The sequence below is a fragment of the Podarcis filfolensis genome (assembly GCF_964270895.1).
Source record: "Podarcis filfolensis genome assembly, chromosome: 9".
Classification (NCBI taxonomy): domain Eukaryota; kingdom Metazoa; phylum Chordata; class Lepidosauria; order Squamata; family Lacertidae; genus Podarcis; species Podarcis filfolensis.
Window position 1 is genome coordinate 10,090,240 of NC_139610.1, and position 19,176 is coordinate 10,109,415.

The 19,176-nt window shown below is 44.3% G+C and overlaps 1 protein-coding gene and 1 long non-coding RNA gene across 6 annotated transcripts in view; one reads left to right on the forward strand and one right to left on the reverse strand.

Moving 5' to 3' along the window:
- The window catches only part of LOC310770352, a 516,476-nt gene extending 510,533 nt beyond the window's left edge, over positions 1 to 5,943 (forward strand). Inside the window, exon 3 of the long non-coding RNA XR_014552102.1 lies at positions 5,739 to 5,943. This is a non-coding gene — a long non-coding RNA (uncharacterized lncRNA). The remainder of the gene's footprint in view (positions 1 to 5,738) is intronic.
- PPARGC1A (PPARG coactivator 1 alpha) overlaps positions 1 to 19,176 on the reverse strand; it is a 629,161-nt gene that overhangs the window by 299,958 nt on the left and 310,027 nt on the right. The gene's annotated exons all lie outside the window — the stretch shown is intronic.

Genomic DNA, 19,176 nt, shown 5'->3' on the forward strand with positions numbered 1-19,176 from the left:
CTGTGAGGGCTTATTCACACTTCCTTATTGTCACCTCCTGGCAAATAGAAGGGGAAGAAATGGAGGCAGTGAGAGATTTTACTTTCTTGTGCTCCATGATCACTGCAGATGGTGACAGCAGCCACGAAATTAAAAGTCGCCTGCTTCTTGGGAGAAAGGTGATGGCAAACCTAGACAGCATCTTAAAAGTAGAGACATCACCTTGCCAACAAAGGTCCATATAGTTAACGCCATGGTTTTCCCAGTAGTGATGTATAGAAGTGAGAGCTGGACCATAAAGAAGGCTGATCACCGAAGAATCGATGCTTTTGAATTATGGTGCTGGATGAGACTCTTGAGAGCCCCATGGGCTGCAAGAAGATCAAACCTATCCATTCTTAAGGAAATCAGCCCTGAGTGCTAACTGGAAGGACAGATCCTGAAGCTGAGGCTGGCCACCTCATGAGAAGAGAAGATTCCTGGAAAAGACCCTGATATTGGGAAAGATGGAGGGCACAAGGAGAAGGGGACGACAGAGGACGAGATGGTTGGATAGTGTTCTTGAAGCTGCCAGCATGAGTTTGACCAAACTGCAGGAGGCAGTGGAAGACAGGAGTGCCTGGCGTGCTCTGGTCTATGGGGTCACGAAGAGTCGGACACGACTAAACGACTAAACAACAACAACAAATTGTTTTGCACTTTCCATGCTTAAAAACCCAACGTCCAATCATTTCTTTCTTTCTTTCTTTCTTTCTTTCTTTCTTTCTTTCTTTCTTTCTCCCTGGAGCTTTCCCCACGAACCCTCACTCTTTAGCACTCAATTGGAGCAAATGTCAATTTAGATTTTCCGCAGATTTGCATTTGCTCCTTCACTATATGAAGGGAACCATGGAGTGCTTACAATGGATGGAATCCACAAAACATTTGGAACCAAAAAAATGTCCATTGCAACAGAATAAAACTGGTGATGCCCTCAATAGCCAAATTCCTAAACTGCCTCTACCCCAGATACATGAAAAACAAACAAACAAGTGATGTTGTCCCCCCAAATAGGAAACCCCTACAATCAAACACCCCCAAGTAACATTTATTAATAGTTTACAAATAATTGGGATGGGTAGGTGACTTTGGTGAGTGTCAGAGGGTATAGATAAAATTGTCTCCGGTCCAAATTTAGGGAATGGGTTTCTGGCTGGACTGTTCCCCAAAATGGAGAGAACTAACTGATTCTAGAAGCAACCATAGCCGAAAGGCCTGTAGGTGACAGCACAAGCTAATAGTGCTATATCAGTGTACACAAGTACAATATGTCCAACAAGAACTTATACTCTACTGCACTGTCATCTGTGATCCTGGCAGCAAGAAGTCTCTGCAAAGACTTAACCGGGTCTAAGAATGGCGGGGAAATCAAATGACCTCATGACTGATTCCAAAAAGCCACCCCACCCTCAAATTCAGGCATCTATTGTGGGGTTTGCCTTGGTGAAACAGATGGCTTGAATTCTGAATTTTTCAGTATTCAATAGAACCTGGCGGCAGCCAGACAAAAAAAGGTGCTATATGCTAGAAAGGAGTGGGGCAGGAATAAAACTGAGGCTGAATACTTCTTTCCGTTTTTTTGATGGGTGTTCCTATGTCATGCTTGCAGTTAAGTGGTAACACTTATTTGGAGTATTATTATTATTATTATTATTATTATTATTATTATTATTTATACCCCGCCCATCTGACTGGCTTTCCCCAGCCACTCTGGGCGGCTTCCAACAAAAGATTAAAATACAATAATTCATCAAATATTTAAAACTTCCCTAAACAGGGCTGCCTTCAGATGTCTTCTAAAAGTCAGGTAGTTGCTTATTTCTTTGACATCTGATGGGAGGGCGTTCCACAGGGCAGGCACCACTACCGAGAAGGCCCTCTGCCTGGTTCCCTGTAACTTCACTTCCCTGCAATTTCGCTTCTCACAGTGAGGGGACCACCAGAAGGCCCTCAGTGCTGGATCTCAGTGTCCGGGCAGAACGATGGGGGTGGAGACACTCCTTCAGGTATATTTTTTTTTATAATTAAAAGGTTTGGTAAAGTCCACTGTGTTTCACATGTGGAACCTGTTTGGTCAGAATTAAGTACCACTGAGTTTTCTCTGACAAAACTGTGCAGAGGATTGAAGGCAAGGCATTTTGCTAAGTACAGTGGTACCTCGGGGTACATACACTTCAGGTTACAGATGCTTCAGGTTACAGACACCACTAACCCAGAAATAGTACCTCGGGTTAAGAACTTTGCTTCAGGATGAGAACAGAAATCACGCGGCAGTGGCAGCGGGAGGCCCCATTAGCTAAAGTGGTACCTCGGGTTAAGAACAGTTTCAGGTTAAGAACGGACCTCCATAATGAATTACGTTCTTAACCCGATGTACCACTGTACTGCTGTTCTTCGGTGTATGTGTGCATTGGAACAATAACATGCCTGCATTTTTGGACTCTGCTTGAGGGTATGGGAGGTTGCCATGATGATCTCCAAAATTTACCACTTCATCACTGGTGGTGTTGGGGGCGGGCTGAAGACTAGTGCTGCCATATTTGAGCCTGGCAAATGATGGAAAACCTACCCATCCATCGCATCAGGGGAGCAAAACTAGAAAGATATAAAGGAGGTTATTGGGACCACATTATAATCACAGAGTCACATAATTTTCATTCTTAAATATAGAGGTGGGAAGCCAGACACTGATGCCTAATCATTATAGCCTCTCATTAGCCTACACAGCAATTTCTGTTTTCAAACTGAGTAATAGTTTACATTATATTTCTGCAAACCATCTTACCCTTATTAGTTTTTAAATTATTATTTTAAAGCAGACTTGCTCTTCGCTGTCTTCAGAAGCGGCTTTCGTTTATATACCCTTTTTATGAAACAGACTTGCACAGGAATGCAATTCTGTCTCCTTCACGAAAGGTTTGAACAAATTCTATCAATAATATGGTTGCTATACAGCACCCAATGACAAACCTAGACAGCATCTTAAAAAGCAGAGACATCACCTTGCCAACAAAGGTCTGTATAGTTAAAGCTATGGTTTTCCCAGTAGTGATGTATGGAAGTGAATGCTGGACCATAAAGAAGGCTGATCGCCGAAGAATTGATGCATTTGAATTATGGTGCTGGAGGAGACTCTTGAGAGTCCCATGGACTGCAAGAAGATCAAACCTATCCATTCTTAAGGAAATCAGCCCTGAGTGCTCACTGGAAGGACAGATCGTGAAGCTGAGGCTCCAATACTTTGGCCCCCTCATGAGAAGAGAAGACTCCCTGGAAAAGACCCTGATGTTGGGAAAGATGGAGGGCACAAGGAGAAGGGGACGACAGAGGACGAGATGGTTGGATAGTGTTCTCGAAGCTACCAGCATGAGTTTGACCAAACTGCGGAAGGCAGTGGAAGACAGAAGTGCCTGGCGTGCTCTGGTCCATGGGGTCACGAAGAGTCGGACACGACTAAACGACTAAACAACAACAACATACAGCACCCAAAATATGAGTATTCCATAAAGCCTATCATCAGGTGAGTGATACTAACTGGGACACTATTATAGACCCTGTTAAAGCCATGGTGGGTATTAATTTTGCATCAAATACAGTAAATAGTCACTAGTTTACTTTACTTTACTTCACTGACAATGAATCAAATCCTATTCTGCTGTTCTCTGCCCAATATCCACAGTAATTGGCAAGTATGTTAAAAGGCCTGCTGCTTATGATATGTGCTTCAACATTTATTAACTCTTATCACTTTTCTCCCTACAAGTGCAGGATCTTATAACTCCAGTGGCCATGCTTAACTTCTTATTGCCATTTCCCTTAGCTGCTAACAATCATTATTCAGCAATTCAAGTACCATCTGTGCTACTGATAAGTAAATGTGAGCAAGTATGTTGGAAACAGATTTTTCGAGGCTTTCCTTCCACCAGGCGCAGTCAGCATCAAAATATATATCCTTTGTGGTTGTTAAGATGTGTTCAGACCAACTTTTCCCCCTTCTGTAAATGCTAGGGTATTAAACTTGTTAAATTAGTATATGCACATTTAACTGAGATGCTACATGTGAAACCTGCACAAATGATGAAGAAATATTTCAAGTATAAACAACGTGCAACACCTGCCCTCTATGAATTTGTTGCTTTAAAAAAAAATAATTTATTTTATTAATTTTTATTAAGTACAAATTAGAAAACGTACATATTTACAACAAAAGAAAATACAAAAGAAAAAGAAAATACATATAACCAAGGAAAAAAATTAGAGACTACTTTGTCTCTTTTCATATTTACAGTTATTTATACCTCTATAAAATGCCATTCACAATAAAGGAGTGAAATGAAAGATAAGATATCAGAAAAAAACAACACTTCATTTAAGGTAGATAAGGACAAGATGAAATTATACAATTGAATATAAATATAGATGGGAAACGGCTATGTATAGCGAATACTTATCTACTTTTAAAAATTTTAACCTATGATCTTTTTCTTTTACTTCTTTATTTTTTCTTTGTTCTTTTTTCTTTCTTTCTTTTTCTTTCTTTTTTCTGCCCTGTATGAATTTGATTCATCAATTTAAACTGAAAGTGGACCTAGTCTGATGTTGGTACCTATGACTATGACTTTTTATTGTATGCATAAGCTAATATTTTACAAGAATAACAAAGGAAAAATGTTGTGTGGCCTTTAAAGGGGCTCAGGCAGAAATAATACCTATGGGATTATGTCCATCAACCATTACTGAAGTAGCACAAGGAACTAGCAAATGCTCAAAACCAGTAATTTATGAAGCAAGACATACAAGTTCACTTTTAAAGAAGAAAGAATTATATTGAAAATATTGCTTGAATCCTCAATAATAATTTCTACTTTGTTACTTGCATCCTCAAAACAGTGTAAAATGCTGCTTCTGTTTTCTGATTCTCCTTAGGTTTTTCAATGGTTCTTTTCAAATTCCTCAAAAGAAAACACTTACTTACAGGAGAGAGTGGTAAAATTACCTTCATGTCAGGTTCTGCCTACAGATGTACCGGTTGTTCTGTTTTTTTGCGACGAACCCCATTCCTCTACTTTAAATAACTAGGTTGTGGAGTGCTATTTTCCCACCCAGGAAAAACCAGGAAGATCCTCAGAAACTGGATTATATTTATTTAAACTGACTGTAGTCACCACAGTTCAAAGAAGAGAAAATACTCCAAAAGACTTCATGAAGTATCCATGATGTCTCCTGCTCTGTTCCTTTTCTCAGTTCCTATTCAAAATCTAAACTGTTTTAACCATGTGCCATATGTGCAATAATATTAACAGGATCAAAGCAGCGTGCCCTTTATTATATAAGCTTTGAGCTCTGAAGCCAGTTGCAGAGGCATTTCCAGGAGCCTGAGATTCTGAGCCTCTGTTTCATGCAGGTCTGCTTGGCCAGAGAACAGAATGCGTAGAACATTGGCTTGAATTAACAAAGAATATTCATTTGGGTCACTGAGCTACTGCTAATGGAATTCTAATAGATGTCACCATAATTCAAGCTCTTTCAAGCAAGGTGGCGGCAGGATCCAAGCAGTATATACTTGGCCTTGTCTGGCCTGGCTTTGATGTGGAGCACGTGTGTCAAAATGGGGCCAGGCACCATTGCAGCACCTAGAATCAACTTGTTCCAAGAAGAAGAGAAGAGAAGAGTTTTGGATTTAATATCCCGCTTTATCACTACCCTAAGGAGTCTCAAAGGGGACGCAGGTGGTGTTGTGGGTTAAACCACAGAGCCTAGGACTTGCCGATCAGAAGGTTGGCGGTTCGAATCCCTGTGACGGGGTGAGCTCCAGTTGCTCAGTCCCTGCTCCTGCCAACCTAGCAGTTCGAAAGCACGTCAAAGTGCAAGTAGATAAATAGGTACCGCTCCAGCGGGAAGGTAAACAGCGTTTCCATGCGCTGCTCTGGTTCACCAGAAGCGGCTTAGTCATCCTGGCCACATGACCCGGAAGCTGTACGCCGGCTCCCTCGGCCAATAAAGCAAGATGAGCACGGCAACCCCAGAGTCGGTCACAACTGGACCTAATGGTCAGGGGTCCCTTTACTTTTAAGGAGTCTCAAAGCAGCTAACAATCTCATTTTCCCTTCCTCCCCCACAACAAACACTCTGTGAGGTGAGTGAGGCTGAGAGACTTCAGAGAGAAATGTGACTAGCCCAAGGTCACCCAGTAGCTGCGTGTGGAGGAGCGGAGATGCGAACCCGGTTCCCCAGATTACAAGTCCACTGCTCTTAACCACTACACCACCCTGGCTCTACAAAGCCTTAGAGTGGACTAAAGCCTTTTTATGCTTCTGGGACCAGGTCCCCCTGCCCAGGAATGGAGGGCCTTAAAGGGACAGGTCTCTGTCTTTGAGACTAGCACTCTTACCCACCAACTGCATTGCCTGTGGTGCTGGGCTGACCTGGAGATGAGGACTCTGGTGTCAGGGGCTGAGTCAGGACAACGACAACCCAGGGGAGGACCCCCGTAGATTGGGGGGACCCCTCTGCCAGAGGTGAAGGAGTCAGCCAGCAGAAATCCAGGCTAGGGAGCTCCTGGGAGAGGCCCAATAAGTCCCTCTGTCCCCATCATACCCTCAGCCCCTGCCAGATCCTCCCGACAGGGATGAGTTGCAGAAGGGTGAGTTTGCCCTGGCACAGCCAAAGGCTGTCAGTCCACAAGGGGGGGGGTTCCAACCCCACCCTCTTCACAGGAGTTGGGGACCCACACACACCCCTCCCAGGTCTAGGAGGAGCCAGAAGAGATGAGAACGGAGAACGCAACCAGTTAGGAGAAATGAGTGCCTGCAGAATCGCCTCCCACCCAGGCCCTTCTCTACTTAAGCCAGAAAGAAAGTTTGCCAAGGATTGGATCAACTTCTGTTACTTTTAGCTTATGTGTAGTACTGAATAGGGGATTAGCAACGTGTATTGCCTGAACTGCTCACTATGTAAAGGTAAAGGTAAAGGGACCCCTGACCATTAGGTCCAGTCGTGACCGACTCTGGGGTTGCGGCGCTCATCTCGCTTTATTGGCCGAGGGAGCCGGCGTACCGCTTCTGGGTCATGTGGCCAGCATGACTAAGCCACTTCTGGCGAACCAGAGCAGCACACGGAAACGCCATTTACCTTACCGCTGGAGCGGTACCTATTTATCTACTTTCACTTTGACGTTCTTTTGAACCGCTAGGTTGGCAGGAGCAGGGACTGAGCAACGGGAGCTCACCACGTTGCGGAGATTCGAACCACTGACCTTCTGACTGGCAAGTCCTAGGCTCTGTGGTTTAACCCACAGCGCCACCCACGTCACTCACTGTGTAGTGAGATGATTTTTATATTATGATTTAAACCCAGACTTTCAGGCTGGCATAACACTTGTTCGTAGACCAAGCCTATCTTGATGTTATAATGATGTCAGGGTCTATAAACACCTGGATAGACCATAAATGGGTTCCTGAACAACAGATAAGTGACTAACCAGTCACTCACTCTATTAAATGTGTTCTCCAGTGCCTGATGTTCACTCTCTTTTTCTCTCTTCTAGCCATGATAAAACAGTGAGGTTGTGGTCTCTGAGAGCCAGCCTTTAACCTCTCCTTTCTAGTAACAACCATTCATCTTCAAGGGCATGTGTGAGAACAGAAAAATCTTTAACAAGCACATTGCTCCACTGCTACTATGCTGCAGCTTCTTTTCATTATTAGGATACTTACTGAGCGAGTCCAGTCAACATTTTATTGCTTGGGGCTAAGTTCTTTCAACCACACAATGAATCTCCTCCGGGTATTTCCCACTAGCATGTAACCACAGAATCATAACTGACAGTGTTGCTGCAAAAAGCATGTTCTCCCATAGTATAGGATATCTCCTTCAGCCTGCTGTCATTCAAACAGAAAATGACATATGCCAATCTTGTTGGTTGATATATATGTGTGTGTGTGTTAGGGACACAGGTAGCGCTGTCGTGTAAACCACTGAGCCTTGGGCTTGCCGATTGGAAGGTCAGCGGTTCGAATCCCCGCGACGGAGTGAGCTCCCATTGCTCAGTCCCAGCTCCTGCCAATCTAGCAGTTCAAAAGCATGTCAAAGTGCAAGTAGATAAATAGGTACCGCCCTGGTGGGAAGGTAAACGGTGTTTCTGTGAGCTGCTCTTGTTTCGCCAGAAGTGGCTTAGTCATGCTGGCCACATGACCGGGAAAAACTGTCTGCGGACAAACGTGGGCTCCCTTGGCCAGTAAAGCGAGATGAGTGCCGCAACCCTAGAGTTGTTCACAACTGGACTTAACTGTCAGGGGTCCTTTACCTTTACCTTTATATATTATTACAATATCACATTCTACATTTCACTTCCAACCCTTCCTTCAGTTTCAGGGTGAATAATAACCATTTCAAAACACAAAACTTGAGATATTAAAAATACGGGATGCAATATTACAAATATTAGGAAAGATTTTACACCTATGCAATAATATCCAGCCAGGAATGACCATCTGCCCTCTCATCATGGCATGGGCTTCCTGCTGTGATACTATCCTTGCGGTAGCTTCAATGTCAGTTGGCAGCTGCCTCAGGAAAGCAAGAATGATCAAAAGGACCCAAATCCCATTTGGAGGAATCTCTACTCCTCCTTATCTGAGTAGCTCCCAAAATATGGTTGAGGAACCTAGCAAAGAAAGGATGAGGGGTTGGGGTTGGGATTGGGGTTGGGGAAAGAGTGGAAGAAATGGCTGAGGCTCTAAAGGCACCCCATTTCCACCATAAAAGCTTTGCTCCTTTACTTTGATCACCATACTGCTTGGATCTTCATATTGTATTTCTTTTTGCCACTATGCCTTGAGAACAGGGGTCGGCAAACTAAGACCCGCGGGCTGGATCATGCCCAATTGCTTTCAGGATTTGGCCCACGGACTGTCCGTGGATCAGCGTGGGGAATCTGTTCGTTTGGGCTGCGCCATTCCCCCCCCCTCCGCCATTCCATTTCTCTCCCTCACACACACTGTGGTGGTGCCTACTCCCTCCCTCCCTCCTGGCTTCTCCCTGCCCTGCCTAGAGGAGGAAGGGGGCTGGGCTGGGCTGAGCGCCATTTTAAGCAGCCTCTCTGGAACCAGCCCTTTCCCACTGCTCATCTTCTCTCCGCCATCACCATCACCGCCCTGGTGGTCCTATGGACCAGAGAGTGGAGCGGACGAGTTCACTCTGCCTACCCACAAGAAGTGGTGGTGGCGGCAGTGGTGGCGGCAGCCCCTGGGAAGGTAAGCGCAGCAGCTGGGACTGGGGGGTGGGGAGGAGGACTACTTGCCCCCCTTGCCCCTTCTTCCAGCTTCCCTGCCCCCGGTGCCACTTCTCTGGCCCACCACAAGGTCTGAGGGACAGTGGACCGGCCCGCGGCTAAAAATATTTGCTGACTCCTGCTTTAGAAGACATTGGAAGGCAGCCCTGTACAGGGAAGTTTTTAAATGTTTAATGTTTTATTATGTTTTTACTATATGTTGGAAACTGCCCAGAGTGGTTGGGGCAACCCAGTCAGATGGGCAGCATACAATTTATTATTATTATTATTATTATTATTATTATTATTATTATTATTATTTGAAGGAATGATCGCCGGGTGTGGAGCACACTTCTACCCGTCAGGTGTGGAGCACACTTCCACCTGCAGACAGGCCTCAGCTGTCTGAACATCATGCCCTCTATCTAATCGCTTTCTTAGCGGTCTGCCGTGCCCTGTCTGTGACCTTTGTCTCCTTCATCATACATTGTGCAAGGGGAAAGTGACGCGGTGGAAACAGGTGCCAAAATAACTTTGCACCACCCCTCCATATCGGGATTGGAAGATGTGTAAAGGTCACAGTCCAGAATGTATCTGACTGGTTTTGCATATAGTGCTAATAAAAAGAGCCTCTGCGGAGCTAGCTGGCAGCTTGCCTGTGCACAGCTCACCTGCATTACCAACTCCTGCCTCATGTCCTTCACTTCAATTATTATTGAATAGGATGCCCCTATTTTCATCAGAGAAATGTTGGAGGGTATGGCACGTGTGTCCACAGTGCCCATGGAAGATGAGGGGCCTCCGCATCCTCTTTTTTGCTCTTCAAAATATGGCAACCCTACTCAGTGGCCACAGCCTCTCCTCCTCACCTGCTCTCCAGCAGCCACTATAAGTTGCCCAAGGGAGGAAGCTGGCGGCAACAGCCATGGAGAAGCCATGAGGTGCTCCCTAGCTGCCGCTTGGACAGCATGTAACTGTACCACTGCCTGGTTTGCTTTTTTCTTGTCACTGAGAGGATTGTGAGCATTATAGGACGCAAGCCTACTTCACGCCTATGATCGTTCACTCTGAATTCCTCTATTCTTAACATACAACACAGATATTCTAATCCATTCACACTCAAATGAAACAGGCATTCTAGTAGGAAGAGAATGTTGCAAAAGTCTACTGACCGAATCCTAATTCCCCAAATGCTATTCCTGATAAATACATTGCATGGCGAACTGCAATGGTAAATGAAAGGGCCCACAGTTAGCAAGGCTGACTTTGTTCAAAATATGCATTCCCCCAATAGAAAATACTCCTGAATTCATTGCAAAGGATTATGACTGCCTCTGCTGATATCTCTGGATGGCATGCTGTTGCAAAATTATAGCAATTTGTATGAGTGATGCATGCCAATGATTCAGTTCTGCATTATACTGCTGCGTGTGCTTTTGAGTAGCGGACATGGGCACAACAAAGTCAACTGAGGATAATGGTGTGCAAGTGAGCTGCACCAATAGTTCAAACAGTGTCCTGAACATGCAATGACAGCATGCAAAAAATTGGAACCATCTACAAATAAAAGGGGTGGCTTGACTCGGAGACTTACAAAACCGAAATACTTTGATATCCATTCTAATAAAGATTACCTTGGTGAAACTCAGAAGATTGTGGCTTGTGAGCTGTGTGCCTGAGAGTGAATAGCAGCAGGGAAATAAAGGATGAGGCCTGAAACTAGAGTTTGCCTCTGGCGGTTTGACTGCCCTAGTTCTGACACTTTGTGCCATTCCAGCAGTGTCCGTGTTCTGCAATAGAGGTTGCTGCATTTCAATGCGCCGTAATTTTGATCAGCGAAACAGTCTGGCATCCCTTGGGAAAATAAGCTGCTGTATAAACTGCAAAATACATCACTATTATGTCTGTTTTCCTAACTAGCCTTCTCTCATTTGTACTTTGAATTTTTTTCTCTCTTAGTTTACGACCTTGCATTTTATCTAAATTAAATCTCATCTTGTTAATTTTCACACAGTTCTTTAAACTCTCAAGATCCTTTTGTTATCTCTCTCTGTCTTCCATGGTTTTATGATCCCTCCTAATTTGGTATCATCTGCAAATTTCATCATTGGGTGTATATTATTTAGGGAAGAGAAATACATTATGCAGCACTGTGACCAGGGCCGACTCCAGTGACACCCCTTCCCCATTGATTATCTTCTAAATTGATGCTGAGCCATTTATAAGTGCAGAGTCATAAGTAGAAGTAATGAGTGGCGATTAAAAATAAAGGGAGGGGGTTGCAGAATGTCAATAAAGGCTATAGAACGATCTTCCATAGTAAGAGTTTTATTGCTTTAAAATAATAAAGAACTAAGTAATGCAGCATATGATACAAAGTGCATTTCCAAGTCAGCTCCCAATATTAATTGCTGTGCATGAAGATCAGACTATTCTGTATGAAATGCCCATGATTTTCTGATGTACTGTATATGTTTTGAAGGCATGAAAACTGCACTGTCAGTGGAATGCACCAGATGACCTAGGATTACGGAAAGAGGGCAGCCAGATGACTTATCATTCTCCAATTTCTATGTTTCAATCCCCCCGCCACATGCCCCTAATAAACACCCTCAAAAGACATGCAAGGCAGTCCTTTAATGCAGAAGGATAATGTTCCCAAGCTCTTATGACCAATGAAACTCAAGCCAGATGACAACATGGCTAATTTCAGTTCATAGAATAACAACAACAATAACAGAGATCACTCTGCTGTGACTGCAGTGAAAGCCTTCAGAACAGTGACCATTCAATTATTATTACATTTTATGTGTTTCATTCCACATCACTTTTCAGCATCTCAGGCTGCAGTCCTATCCTCAATTGCCTGAGAGTAATTCTCGCAAACTCAAGACGTGTATAGAACGCTGCAGCCTATCAGTGATGTCAGGCTGTACCAATAAGCTCAGGAGTTGTGGAAGTATCTTCTTAGTCAACTTCCAAGGGTGCCAGGCAGGGCTACTGACAAGGTCCTTCCCAGTTCCTGGCTGGCTTCCAGATGCTGAAACAGCTTCTATGCTGAGTTGTCAGCCTGGCTTCAGGCAAAGGAGAATGGAAGGTAAGTAATACACGAGGCAATTTATGATAAGGATCAGAGATTGATGGCAAAACCCCAGCCACATGACATGCACATCCAGATCAGGTGGGCACACCCACTTTGAGAAAGGTACCTTGGATCAGAAAACTGCCCATCTCTTCTACTTTGGCAATGCTGGAATAGTTTGTATCAATGCACGAAAGCTAGAAGAAATGGGGGACAGAGAAGCTGTCTGAATACTTTCAGTAAATCCTGAAGTGGAGTGGAAGTAAGGCTCACACATCTCCCCTGAAAACCAGCAAAAGGCTGTCCATGGGCACAGCACAATGGGAAAGGTCAAATATTCAATTATTAAAAATTATGGGGGAAGTTATTTGATACAGAGGAGCCGGGGAGATCCTGGAAATGAGATCACAGGAAATTGTAAATACAGCTGATCAAGCCCAGTATCATATAGTCTGACTGGATCACAAAGTTCTCCAGGATCTTAGGTAAAGATGATTTACTGTGACCTGATCCTTCCTTCCTTCCAGTGAAGATACCAGGGACTGGACCTGAGACCTTCTGCATAGAAAGCGCATCCTCTGCAATTCTGATCTATATACACCCTGAGAACCTAAGGTTGGAGAGAAGGGTGAACAGAGCATGGAACAGACCAGGGTAGCATCGCAGTGCACACATTAGGGAATTCAAGGGCAAGACTTGAGTCATGTGTCTCCTTTGCCTACCCCATCAATAAAACATATAAAGAGATGGGCACACTCCCCTCACATAATCTTCTTTTGCAAAAAGAAGGGCTGGGCAGAGAGGTTAGGTGATATGTACACACTCAAGGATGCCTGCATCTAATCATACAACAGAATCAATAGATGAGAAAGTGGAATATGTGAGCCTGTGATTCACTCTTGAACTAGACTGTCTAGACCTTTTTTTCAGCCATGGGCCAGTCCACCATCCCTCAGACCATGTGGTGGGCCGGACTATATTTTGGGGGGGAAATGAACAAATTCCTTGTTGTTGTTGTTGTTTAGTTGTTTAGTCGCGTCCAACTCTTCGTGACCCCAAGGACCAGAGCACGCCAGGCACTTCTGTCTTCCACTGCCTCCTGCAGTTTGGTCAAACTCATGCTGGTAGCTTTGAGAACACTGTCCAACCATCTCATCCTCTGTCGTCCCCTTCTCCTTGTGCCCTCCATCTTTCCCAACATCAGGGTCTTTTCCAGGGAGCCTTCTCTTCTCATGAGGTGGCCAAAGTACTGGAGCCTCAGCTTCACAATCTGTCCTTCCAGTGAGAACTCAGGGCTGATTTCCTTCAGAATGGAGAGGTTTGTTCTCTTTGCAGTCCATGGGACTCTCAAGAACAAATTCCTATGCCCCACAAATAACCAGAGATGCATTTTAAATAAAAGGACACATTCTACTCATGTAAAAACATGCTGATTCCCGGATCATCAATGGGCCAGATTTAGAAGGCGATTGGGCCACATCCGGCCCCCGGGCCCTAGGTTACCCCTGATCTAGACGAGCATGTGAACTGGCAAAAAGTATGATGACATTTTAATACATGAAGCTGTCAAGCAAGGGGCTGAAAGGAAGCTTTAATTGAGGGAGGCAACCTGAGTGGAAGACAAAAGCACAGATCCCCAGTTGTAAGGGGATTGTGTTATGGTTTTGAGATGGGAGGAAAGAGTTGTGTGGTGTGTAGTACCTTCCATAAGGACTGTGTTGTTCAAAATAATGATGTTGCGCCATGCAAACTGTTTCCATGTGTTTAGTTCCAACCTCATTGGCTAACCAGACAAACCTTCTCAAGAACAGCTACAAACAGATGGCCTTTAAAAGCTTCAGTTATGCTGTTTCGAAAGCTTTCCTATGCTTCTCTTCACCCTTAGATGAGTAAAGGAAGGGACAAATTGCACAAAGAGTATGTCGCAGAGCAGGATGGAGGTGGTGAAGGAGGTATTTTAGTACTAATGAAAACATAGGGTCAGAGTGTCTGCTGGGACAACTTTATGTCAACTTGTGGCAAGTGCCAATTTAAAACAGCTGGAGCTCCGGTCTGTAATAGTGAGGTATTGCATTTCACAACTACGCTTTTGAAACTTTGCCCCCACCCCATCCCTTGTAAACTGAGCTTATCACTCTTTTCTAAGGCCAGACTGCATACTGGCCACAGAGTTCTCAGTAGCCTTGGCAGCATCAGACATTCAGGCTGAAGCTTCAAAGAGAGGAGGACAACTGTTGTGGATGCCATCATGGAGAACTTTTGACATGACATAGGCATCAATATCACCCAGAACAGCAAGGGGCAACCTTAAACGCAACCAAAAGAATTAGCGATTCTTATTATTTTAACAGACTCTTGCCATGTAGCTGGATGTCAGGGAACTGCCATCGGAACCAGAGGAGGAGGCGAGGCTCCACAGTGATGCTGGAGAGGGGCCAAGCAGGGAGAGAGGCAGGTCTCCTGTTGGGGAAGAAAATCAGCCCAACACCAGGGATAGAGGGGGGCCAATGGGGGAAGCAGAGAGCAGGCTCCAGGACTCTTCACTGGACACCAGCGGGGAGAGCACAGGTCCTCCGCTACCCACGCCCTCCCTGCGCAGAAGACTTCCGCACAGGGAGAGTAGGAGGAGACTGGGCGTCAAACAACTTTTATGTTGGAAAAGGTTTAAGAAACACCCACTGACAGATTCTGCCAGCGACTGAACAGCCACGGAGTGGATGGCTGTCCAGCGAGAAATGGTTTAACCAGCCAACCTAGCCCAGAGTGGCGGCAACTTACGCACAAGCAACCCCTAAAGCCATTACACTAGTAAACCATGCTACTTAGCAAACTAAGCATGGTTGTAATTCTTGCCTTGGGTTCAGTGGAGACTTGTACATTGAAAGTAAAAATTTGAAAAGTTCTCCCGAAAATGTCAAAACCACATTGTGTCCCACACACCATCATATCCTCCCATTTCAAATTACAGAGACCCCTGGAGGCATCTCTGTCAATCTCCCATTCTCCGGCCAATCACCTTACATTTCTTAGCCAATCTTAATCCAAAATTATGGTTATGGTCAGGAGGTCCCTTTGAACCATCTCTGAAGGCTGAAGAACCAACTGAAAAATTAGCATTCTACTAGTGTTAGCAATATCTATTCCTTTCCTCATTCCAAACCCAGCCATCTACACTTCTTTTTGGCGATCACTCATAGCCGAATAAGATTGTCTTCCATAAACACGGTTTTAACAATGAGTCCGTAAGTGACTGTGGAGGCCAATTCTGGATCCACACGTCCTTCCACATTGGGGACATTGGTTTCTGGGCGTGAGTTGATCACGGTGCGGATTTGCCAAGCGTGCCTTCCTCTTAGCATGTTTCTCCCTTTTGTCCTGAGTTCGAGTGTCTTCAAAGCTCATGACACCTTTGGTAAAGGCTGTTCTCCAACTGGAGCGCTTGCAGGCCAGTGTTTCCCAGTTGTCAGTGTTTATACTACATTTTTTTTTAAGATTTGCCTTGAGACAGTCTTTAAACCTCTTTTGTTGACCACCAGCATTTAAGTTCGGAATAGTCTGGAAGATGATAACCAGGCATCCGCACAACATGACCAGTCCAACAAAGTTGATGTTGAAGAATCATTGCTTCAACACTGGTGGTCTTTGCTTCTTCCAGTACACTGGTATTAGTTGGCCTGTCTTCCCAAGTAATTTGTAAAAAAATTTGGAGACACCGTTGATGGAAGCCACACAACACCCATTCAGTAAGCGTCAGGCAGGCTGGAGATAGAACTTTTATTTAATATTGCATTTATATCCCACCATTGCTCCAAGGAGCAAAACGTAGCATTTGTGGTTCTCCTCTTATCCATTTTATCCCCACCACAATGCAGTGAAATGGGTTAGGCTGAGAAACAGTGACTTCCCAAGGGCACCTAGTGTGCTTCAAGGCCGAATGGCGATTTGAACCCCAGTCTGGTCAACTTCATATCTTTCTACCTTACTCCATGTTGTAATAGAGGACAACAGTAAGGGATAATCTTCTTCCCTAGGGCTGGTCCCTTGTTAACTGCCCTGTGTAGCAGCTTTGGAGATGCAATCTTATACATGCTTACCAGCAAGTCCCATAGAATTCAGTGAGGGTTACTTCAGAGTGGACATGGATAGGAGTGTACATATAATATTACAATAAATGTGTTTGTTTGTTGTTGCATTTAGTGTAGCTTTAATGGACAGAAGTTCAGTCCCTGGTGTAGTATATTCCAGTGGAGTGTAACCCTATACATGTCTACTCAAAATTAAATCTCATTGAGTTAAATGGGTAAGTGTACACGACTGCAGATTAAATTCTACCTCCGAGAGGAATGTGCTGTCAGACATAGAGACATATACTTTTCTGGAAATTCTGAAACAATGTAGGTGGTGGGTGGTGGGTAAGGGAGTTATGTGTTACAGTGGTACCTTGGGTTACAGACGCTTCAGGTTACAGACTCCGCTAACCCAGAAATAGTACCTCGGGTTAAGAACTTTGCTTCAGGATGAGAACAGAAATCGCACAGTGGCGGCGCGGCGGAAGCGGGAGGCCCCATTAGCTAAAGTGGTACCTCAGGTTAAGAACAGTTTCAGTTAAGAATGGACCTCCAGAACGAATTAAGTTCTTAACCCGAGGTACCACTGTAATCTAATCTGATAGTCTTAAAGGTTCCACAAATAGTTCTTCTTTGTTACAATGCATAGAAATGATATTATAGTTCTGACTGCAGGAGATGAGCTAACATTTATTCTGATGGTTTACTTTTGATACACGCATTTTCTGCTGACCTCTAAATTATATCAATGCATGACATCCATGTCTACTCATAAGTAAGCCCCAATCAGTTCAGTGGCACATGCTCCAAAGTAAATGTGCACAGGGTAGCAGACTGAGCTACTCTAAATTATACAGTCGACCAAATACGGCCACAATATTTACATGTCCACTGATTCTGTGCAAGGGAAGAAGATGGGCAGAGGTTGGGGGCTAGACTTAGCTGGCCTTATCCGTGTGACTTTTCTGGCCCCCAAAGCAGCCCCACCAGCTATCATTTATTGGACTGGAACGTTTTCAATTCACTAGCTTCACAGGCTTTTAATCTCATGTTTGGAAGTTGACAGAGAGAGCATAACACCCAATAAAGCAGAGCACAGCAGAATTACTTCCATTACTGTAAAAAGGAAAGGAAAAGAAAGGGATTTTAATTAGGGTGGTTGGTAGCTCCCAAAGCAATGTGTTGTGTGGGAAGAGTTGGAAGGTTAAGAAATAAAGTTGGATGCGCAGATAATGAACTTGTAACATAGAATCAGATGTCAAAGGAACTTAAGCTAAATTAAGAATTCACCAGGACATATGGCGACAAGCAAGTAAAGTTCTTTTTATGCTTTGCCTCTTCCTCAGTTGCGAGCCTGTGGCAGGGCCTCGTCTTTGCAAAATAAGGAACAATTCATCTTGACTCTGGCGCAGCCATCTGGATACTGAAGACTCAGCATAGGGTAGGAATGTATGCCTGGGTTGGGAGGTTTTAGTTTAGCTTCTACATGTCACCTTTCTTTTGGTTTCATTGGAATTGATTTAGTTTCACATTTGTCACTGTCCCTTTGTTTTGGTTCCACTTTTTACTTTTCACATTGATTTCAACAGAAACATAGTCTATCTTCCGCTGCCTATAACTTTGCTTTTTATCATCCAAATGGCACGCTATTTGCAGGCTTTCTACTAATCCCCCAGCATATATGATGTGACAAATTTTGAGCAGGTTGAACCAAGGGACTCCATTCTAACAGGCTTCCATTTCTTCCAATGGAGACCCATCTATGGTATTGTTACAAAAGTTGGGTGTCGTCCCCACTCTCTGCCAAGCGATATCAAAACTCCAGGGGCTTCCAGAGTCTGTGTTCCTTTGGAGAATTGAGACACAGCAAAGACTGTTTAAGCAAAGCTTTAAGAAATATGGTTTATTCACCTATTTACTCCTTCAGTCTGGAGGGAGTCCAGATCTTACAGCGTGGTCATTTCAAGAGGGGCTTATGCCCCACAGAATCTGTCACAACCACCCTTCAGCCAGCCTGCCCAAGATGGATCTCAGCCTTTATTCTCCCCCATCGTCTTCCCAGCACACCTTGCTAAAGAGTCTCTTTTCCTCCTACTTCACACCCAGTTACCCTGGCAACATTCTGATCCCCCAGGCCCATGATTCCTCTTAGATGGGCCATCAAACACCTTTTGTCATGTCAATGCCTCTATCCCAGGAGAGGCCTCCCCCAGCTTTGAAAGGAAGCTTAGCCTGTATTTTTTCACTGGCCTGCAATACTCCCCTCAATACTCCAGCTAATCAAAATCCTACCACTTATTAATTTCTAGGACTTAGGGGGGTCCCCCCTAAAAATTGATAAGTGTTCTCCAGCAAGTAAGTCTCATGTTTTGTATTTAAAAGGCACAAACTTTTCAGACACTCCACTACCCTTCACAAAGATCAGATCTTTGACGTGTGAGACAAATTGGACAAATGATCCCCACTTATACAGGTAATTAAGAAAAATGCACAGGCACAGTGGCATTACTACAGTAGGTCCAAAACGTACACACGAGTTACATTCCATGGTCCATGCCCAAAGACAAAATTGTGTAGAGTCAGAAAGACCCCTGAAACTGTCCACACACCACGTGACCATCCTAAGGTGTCAAAGCTGGTGAGATCTAGGTTGCCTTGTGGGTGCTTCCAGAGCCCTTGTGCAATCTTTCCAGAGCCCAAAAAGCTTCATACACTCTTTCTGTGTTGGGTTTTCCTGC